Consider the following 8,652-nt stretch of genomic DNA (forward strand, 5'->3'; position numbering starts at 1 on the left):
TCTAGCTCAAGCCCTCCGATAGCTCATGGCACCACTGGGCATTTCGATCGATTGCCAGATTCTCTACTCTTTGTCTTCAACAAGATCAGCGACATCAAGTCTCTCGGCCAATGCTGCATTGTTTCGTGGAGGCAGAGGTCTCTCGTCTGGGGAGGGTAGCACCATAGCAACCAACAAGGGAGGGCCAGAGGGGGCGAGGGCCATGAGGCATTTATCTTGCTGATCCGAGTGCCGTCTGGACTCTAGATAGCACCGTAGTAGAGGGAGGGGCAGGGGCGACAACAGTTGTGTCATGCGTGAGGGACCTAAGGGCTTAGGCAGAGATAGGCTGAGAGTGGGTTAGGGTAGATTTAGGTTTTATTTAATTATTTTATATATATAGGAAGGTAAATAGGTCACCTGTCGAGTGACCCAACCTGAACCCATTTAACCCGTTAATAAATAGGTCGTGTAGTGACCGGAAGAATAATAGCATTTTAATAATAATAAAAGGGAGAGAAAATAGATATAGAAACAGAAGGAGGTCGTAGACTTCATCGACGAACACAGGGTTTCGTCGATGAAGGTATAAGGATTTCGTCGATGAACACACGACTTCATCAACGAGAAAATGCTGAGAGACGGTTCGAGCTGCTCTAAATTTCGTTGACGAACACAGGGTCTCGTCGACGAATTTTATGAAGGGCTCGTCGACGAACCTGACCCTATAAATAGTGGAAACCCGGGATTTTTATCATTTTTCATCGAGCTCTCTCTTTCCCCTCTCTCTCTCTCTCTCTCTCTCTCTCTCTCTACGTCTCCCTCTCCCTTCTCTCTTCGATTTCGGCCCCACCAGTCACCGGATCGACAATATGAAGCTACCACGACACTTTTGGTGGAGTTCTCTGCGAATCTGCCAAAGCGGATCGTCGGGAAAACAGAGTTAGATTTCATCCCAAATCAGGGTAAGGCCTTTTAGCTAGTTTTTGGCTTTCTGGCAGTTATAGGAAATGATATAGACGAAAAAAATACTAATATTATGTTCTGACATATGTTGGTTTCAGGGTGTTTTGAAGGAGGCCCTGCGGGTGTTAGGCTTGTATTCCCTAGGGGCTTTCCAGTAGTCAGGGAAGGAAAATATGCTATGCTAGGCATTTCCTAAAATATGATACCGTTTATTTAATTACAAAAATTATGTATTTAGTATGATGTGGCTTGTGAATATGTGTATGGTACGAGGATATGTTTTACGAATTTAGTTTCATGATTTTATGAATTTCAGTATTATGATTATGCAAATTTCAGTACCATGATTTTATGGATTTTAGTATCATGATTATACGGATCTCAGTACCATGATTACAAGAATTTCAGTATTATGATCATGCAGCTTCAGTATTATGATTATTCAGTTTTCAGAATTACGTATGAATTACAGTTACAGTTTATACAACATCATGATTATTTCAATACTTCAGAATCATGACAAATCAGATATATATATATATATATATATATAGAAATATATTATATGATATCAGACCCTGTTGGACTTGCAGCTACAGAGCACGGTACCGTTGCTACAGATACTATGTTACTTATTTAGTGCAACCACCTATTCAGATAATACGTGGTAAGGTCGATCACCTAGGCCCTTGAAGAGGTTAGGCTCTCCATCCAGATATGGGTTGAGGTGGGCAGGTCAACTGACGGAATTCAGTGATTTATTCTTGGTTGGCCAGCCAGGGTAAATCCAGCCTACGAGCCACACAACCCTGTCATAAGGGGGGCAAGTCATGACACACAGATAGCCATGGGGAACAGTTTTAGTTATTATTACATATGTACGGATTTACAGAAACAGGGACCATATTTATGTACACTAGAAGTACTTTGAATTATAACCTATAATGCTGCTATGTTAAACAACATGGAAAGGGGTGATGTATTTTATTATTTGTACTATACTTTTGTATTCAGTTATTCATGTTTATATGAAAACTTTGTCACACACTAGTAATAGCATATTTCTTCTTACTGAGTGTTGGCTCATCCCAATGTTGAAACATTTTTCAAGTGATTCAGGTAGGCGAGCAGATCAGACTCGCAAGTAGAGGGGCGTCAGTAGTGCCCTGTCAGAGAGTGAGTATCATTTTTGGAAACATTTTTGTATAGCCCTCACCATTTGAGGTTATTTTGGGAACAGTGATATATGCATATATTTTGGGGAAAACCTTTCTAAACTCTGGTATTGTATGTAATGATTTATGGTTATGTTACACGATTTCCGCTTCTTGCTGCTTAGGTTTTGGTTGGGTTTACCCCCAGAACGGTATCAAAGCATGTAGACTATTAGTGTAAAAAATAAAAAAAATAAAAAATATACCCAGTTAATTAAGTAGGTCGTTACAGGTCGGGTCCGTGTTGACTAGCTTATAAATGTGCCAGTTGGTGTTAAACCCTAACTTGGTTTAAATGGGCGGATCACGGGTCACCCATCGAGGTTCGACCCATTTTTCCTCCCTTAAAGGCACATAAAAATTTGGTATCTGAGCTAGGCATGTTCGACCACCACCTCGAGCAAGTGGAGAATGAGCTTAGCTCATTGGCTGTGGGCTAAAAGGAACTACAACAAGCCATGAGGGCTAGTGAAGAGCCTCTTGAAGCATTTGGAAAACATGTTTGCACATATTTTTATGCATGACGAGGGACATGGCGACGATATCGAGTCTTCTCATGGGCCCCATCGTAGCCCCTCGAGAGGAGGCTCTCTCACACTCAAAATCACAAAGTTGGACTTTCCACGCTATGGTGGCATGGAAGATCCAACCGAGTGGATTTGTTGAGTGAAGCTATTTTTAATTTCCAACACATGGAAGAGGCAGAGAAACTTCCCATGACTGGTTACCACTTGGATAGTGATGTCCAGTTGTGGTATCAATGTTTCAAACATTGGAGGTTTTTGTTGTAGTATGTGGCTCATATCGAGTGGAACACGTGTAGAGAGAAAGCGGGCTAAAGAAAATTAGGAAGCTAGTTTGAAGAGATCTATCGATGATTTTTTTTTTGACATCTGTTTGAAATTTATTATTTCATTAGTTAGGACGATTAATAGGTTGCGGGTGCGGGGGCAATGCCCCTGCGATACGGTACAAGAATATTTGAGGAATTTTTCTAATATTTATGTATGACTAGGGTTAGTATAAATACATATGATGTAACCCTAGTTTGAAGATAATGATATTCAACTGCCGCTTGCTCCCGTGGATGTAGGCATATTATCGAACCACGTTAAATTTGTGTGTTTTCTTTGCTTTCTTTATCTCTTTATTTTTTCATATTATTCATCATAATTGTTGCACGTTTTCTGAACAATTAGTATCAGAGTATAGGTTACGATGGCTGGGATTTCTTCTGTGAAATTCGACATGGTCAAGTTCGACGAATTTGGAAATTTTGGTTTATGGTAGAGGAGGGTCAATGATTTGTAAGTGTAGTAGGGCATAGTGAAGGCGTTATACGGAAAGCAACCGGAAGACATGTGACGCCCTGACCCGCCAAGTGGGGCCCGAGTGCCAGGTGTTTCAATCACCTGTATCTGATACCATAATTAACATACACGCAGCGTCACATGAATAAATAATCTCAAATAAATACCAGAGTTCTATATAACAACCAAAAATCAACACTATAACATCCAAATAACTGTATCCACAACCAGCATTTAAAACGTAATTCCTTACAAATATATCTATACATATATTAGTATCTCACAATACCCCAAAAAGAAACTATCACAAACAGTCCCAGCCTAGGCCTTCAAACCCGGTCTCCAGAAGAACCTGAAAAATTGTTAATCCACTAGGGTGAGACACTTCTCAGTAAGGGTGGAATAAATTATAACAGTGTGTGACAAATGAGTTTTAATATTTATAACTCAAAATAAATTGCTTCTTATATAACATCAATAACAACTGAGAAAATGTACCATTAACAACATTCCCGACATCCAATATCACACACACATTCAATATGCACAAGTACATAATTTTTATGCAAGCGAAAGTCCCCAAGGATAGGGAAGATTACCCGCCCATACAAGTAGCTTCCCTCTGCTCTGGTACTAAAAACTACCTACCAAAGCACTCACCTTACTCAGTAAGCCCTTAGGTGAAGTATTACCTCGCCGCTAGTCCACAGATAATTATTATTTTAAAGGCGAAGGTTTCCGAGGATCGAGATGTCTACCCGCCCATACAAGTAGCATCCCTTTGCACTGATACCAAGAAACTACCTAACAGAGCACTCGCCTTTCTCAGCAAGCTCCCGGTGGTATGTTTACCTCGCCGCATGCACACACATGCATTCACAATATGCTATACCATTATTTTTATGCTATAATTAAATTCACATGCACACAACACATCCACACAGGAATCATGCATCTCATACTTTATCTTCCAATGTCCTCAGTACGTGGCCCACACAGAGCAACTGCGTACATGTCAGTACGTGGCCCACACAGGCACCTACGTACTTCTTATCTACACATGGCCCACACAGGTACCACTAACCGCACAGGGTACATAACATGGCCCACACAAGTGCCATTATCCACACAGGATATAACGTGGCCCACACAGGCACCACTACCCACACAGGGTATATAACATGGCCCACACAGGCGCCATTATTCACCAGTATCCAATCCCCATGACCTACCCGTCATACATCAGTAGAACAAGCTCCTCGACCTGCCAATGTCCTACCCCATATAAATAACAATACGACGAGCTCCTCGACCTGCCAACGTCACATCATCATTTACATCTAGGCAATATAACAACCTCCTCATGCCAACGTTATATTGAGATGCATATGAATAACCACACAGTTAGTTCACACAAACGCATTAAATCATTTCCACACAAGAGTCAAACATAACAACTCATTCATCTTACCATAATCATTTCAAACACCCCCACATGCAAACCCAAATACCACAGTAATTCATATCCAATTTATTAGGAAAATTACTCCCATGTCACACGAATTTAATATCATAAACAATTATCCCAAATATAACCGTAAACCAAATAATCATTTTTTTTTCCAGTAATCAAACTATTCTGAAAATCATATAAATAAATAATAAATTTCGTATGCTCGTAAATAATTGGTTCACTTTAATAAAATACTGATATAATTTTATTCCCCCTTACCTAATTCCCTGAATTACGCTTGCAGGGCTCCCAAACTTATACTCGCGACGCTCACCCGAACCCTGATTCAATCAAATTAACCCCAATAAAATATTATTTTAACATTTCCTAATTTATAATAATTAAATGATAATTAATTTCTAAATAACACATTTATCCTAATTTTGGACTATTTCTACAATAACCCCACGAGAATTTCACTCCGCTAGACTTGTAGAGAATCATCCCTAGATTCTCGTGGTGGTGTCCGATCGCCCATTTGGCTTAAAATTTAGGAAAAATTGAGATAAGAATGAGAATTTGGCTTACCCCACGAAATATTCCCACGTTACTCCTACGATAAATCCACTTCGGTAGATATGTCGGTGGCGAAGAATGGAGTTCGATGATATCTTCGGATTTCCAATTGGGTGAGAATCGACCGTAAAATCGTAAAAGAAAGAGGAGTGGAGAGTGAGAGAATATATTTAATTTTTTTCTTTCTCTTTCTTTCTTTCCTTTCTTATCTGTTCTGTGCGCGTGAATTTTTTTTTCTCCTCTTTCCTTCTGTTTTGTTCCAGCGAGAAAACTTACACACTAAGTTTTCGTTTTTTTTTTCTTTTCTTTTTTTTTCTTTTCTTCTTTCCTTTATCCTTTCTTTCTCCTTTATCCATTTTTATATATATATATATATATATATATATATATATATATATATATATCCAAAATCCTTAAATTTATTAATTTAATTAATTTTCTTAATAATAATTAATTAATAATAATAATAATAATAAATTTTTTTTAATTAATAAATTTTTATTTTATTTATTTATTTATTATTTTTTGGATCGTTACAAGACATGGACGATATTAATTGCTTTAAATTGGATTTCCCCATGTGTAACACGTGTCTAGTGCCCTATGCAGCCTCTCCATTTACAAATGAAGGTGCACATTTATGTTAATCAACAAAAATGGAAAATCAAAACCAATTCTTTTTTTTTTTTAGTGCTTGTTTAATTTTGTTGTTATTTTTTTTTACTTATATTTTTGTACAGTGAAAAAATAAAATATATAAGAATGTTTATTTATGTTGCCAGTTTTCTATTTTTATTATTAATTTTCAATTATTTTAAAAAATTGAAAATAAATTTTATGATTTTTATTTGTTTAAGTAACCAGTTGCCATAGAATTTTAATATCCAGAAATAATTCATTTTATAGACTTTCAAATTAAAATAAAAATAAAATGATCATATGAGTTTAGATATAACTAAAATAAAAACATACATAAATTTTAAAAAATAATAATAAAGCTAATTACAAAACATTTTACTATTTTTCAATTTCATGTCTAAAAAAATTATTGTTGTAAAGTAAGAATTTAAAGTACAACAATTAAGTAAAATAATTATAATTTTTTTTATTATAGTATTTCTTTAATGTATACTATTTTGCATTTATTGTTTTAATTATATTTTTATAAAATTATTTGATTTAAAGACAAAAATGAATACTTTTAATTAATTTTTAATTTGTCTTATTGTTATAAATATTAACCAAATAGGTTGTTGGTTTTTGATTTTCGGTTTCTATTTATGATTTTTAATTTTCATCTTTAGTTTTTATTTTTGTAAGTTTTGACAGTGATACTAAACAACCCTAAATTAGTTAGGCTTTTTAAAATTTAATTGCGAGAATTTCGTGAAGACACAAAAGGTGTGAAATCCACTTGCATTTATTTTTTCGTGTCCTATAATTTGGCTCTATTCTTTGTATCTTCCTAGGAAATAGACTAGTTAAAAGTAAATTCCACCATTTATATCTTCCCGAGAGATGGTAAAAATACAAGTCCCTTAGGAATACATTATGTTTCCTTTTCTTTTTTCTTTTTTTTCTAAATCCATATTTTTTTAATGTCTTTTTGTGATTTTTCTTTTTAGTAGATGTAGTTTAATTTTTTTTCAACAAAAAATCAAGTCTTAAGTCCCACTAGGTGGGGTCGGCTAAGTTTAATTAATTTTTTTATAATATTTTTGAGATCTTCATTTATTTTTTGAGATAATAAAATTTAAACTGAAATTTGAGACATTCTTAATTTTGATCTTATTTTGGTGTTAAAATTATGTACTTTTTAAGCAATGCATGAAATTTTTGTCCTTGTGTTATTAAAATACATGCGATGCTACTATGATTTAAGCATTCCATCTTAAGTTGGTCTTAACTATCAAGTTAAGAAGGTTCAAATTTATAATTATAATTTTTCAATAATAATTTTGAAAATAGAAAATAGTTTTTCTTTGTTTGAAAGCTCAAAATTCACTATTTATGCTTAAATTCTTGTGAATTTAAATAAATTATGGTATAAATATGTATTAAATTTTGTTTGACATGGAAAAATTTTAAAATAAAGCACATGTTTCTAAAGATAGCATTGAAGAAGTTTAAAATGATAAAATTTTATTTCACAAACATAAATATTTTGATTTTTGTTAAGATAATGACAACTCATCTTACAAAAACAATAATTAATGTCCTTCAATAATTGTACATTGGATAACATTTGATGACTTGCATAACCATCTTCAGGTTATCCATGACCCTTAATGCGGTAAGAAGAGCTACTATTGATATTCTATATAATCGCCTTGAGTCGCCTAAAATCCCTTTAAGCATAATGACGAGTCACCCATAACCTCCTAAAGTATAATAACGAGTCACCCATAACCCCTCTAAACATAATGATATGCTCAACAAGTTGAAGCAGAAATTTAGACTAGGACATCAACAAAGCATTCCTTCTAATTTTTCTAATGGTTATGACTTTTGGATGACATTGATTGATTGAAAAGATGACATTAAAACAATTCCAAAAGTGAATGATTACAATTGCAAAATTAAAGTGTGATGAAATTAAACTTTGAGTGATAAATTCAATCACTATTCTTATCTTTTAACTCCAACAAGGTTACATTGGTAACATTTTTTATTATACTGTCAATTTTCAATTTCTCTACCTCTATTAGTATCCCCAATTCACTTGTGTTAACAAAGTAACTGTGTACACATTTTTCTACAAAAGAAATCTCTACAAAATTTTTTCATGATTTTCAACCTCCATATGTAACATAAGATTGTTCTTGGAATATTAAAAAAATAATTTGAAAATATAATTATTCAGTAAAATAGTCATTAGGCCATTCTAGTAAAGTATCTAATTTACATTTTCATTGTTATAGACGATACAAGTTTAAAATTTTTTCTAACTGCATAATTTGTGGAGATTTAATAATTTGTAATTGAAGATGAACAATTTCATGGCAATTGAAGATCAGTATGATAATTATTATTTGATAAAAAAGGCAAAAATGAACACGTTCACAATCAAGTTTTTGATATGTTTGAATTTCAACAAGTCTGTTACCAGTTTTTAACTCTTATATTTTTGTTTTGTTTTCCATATTTATTTTTT

The sequence above is a fragment of the Malania oleifera genome, chromosome 9 (assembly GCF_029873635.1).
Source record: "Malania oleifera isolate guangnan ecotype guangnan chromosome 9, ASM2987363v1, whole genome shotgun sequence".
NCBI lineage: Eukaryota > Viridiplantae > Streptophyta > Magnoliopsida > Santalales > Ximeniaceae > Malania > Malania oleifera.